The 398-nt window shown below is 28.6% G+C and overlaps 1 protein-coding gene across 1 annotated transcript in view; it reads right to left on the bottom strand.

The window, feature by feature from the left end:
* LOC116690784 (uncharacterized) overlaps nucleotides 1-379 on the bottom strand; it is a 4,879-nt gene extending 4,500 nt beyond the window's left edge. Inside the window, exon 1 of the mRNA XM_032517950.1 lies at nucleotides 1-379. This exon is cut by the window's left edge and continues 166 nt beyond it. The gene's annotated coding sequence lies outside the window, so the exon portion shown is untranslated.
* Between the last annotated feature and the right edge of the window lie 19 nt (nucleotides 380-398).

Here is a 398-nt window from a genome sequence, read left to right on the forward strand (position 1 = left end):
CTCCATATGTATTCTCTTATTTGTGTTAATGACTTTGAGATATGAAATGCACCAGCACCATATGAATATATGTATGTTGATGCATTTAAATGATTTAAAGAAGAAGAAATTGTTTGACATTTAGCTAAATACACTTTTTCCTTTTCTTGTTAAGAGTTAGATGGGAAAACTAGTCTTCTTTCTTGTTTTTCATTTTTTTGCCTTTGGTATTTATTCACTTCCACTTCACTATGACATTTGGATTATGTTTCAGGCCCAACAATGATGACATCATGCCTAAACAAATGAATACACTGGCTGAACAAAGTTGCATATAACTGTATGCAGAAGTCATATTTATATTAAAAGTACAAAACACTGTGTGTATATATATATATATATATATATATATATACACA

This window comes from Etheostoma spectabile, chromosome 6 (genome assembly GCF_008692095.1).
Source record: "Etheostoma spectabile isolate EspeVRDwgs_2016 chromosome 6, UIUC_Espe_1.0, whole genome shotgun sequence".
NCBI classification, from domain to species: Eukaryota; Metazoa; Chordata; class Actinopteri; order Perciformes; family Percidae; genus Etheostoma; species Etheostoma spectabile.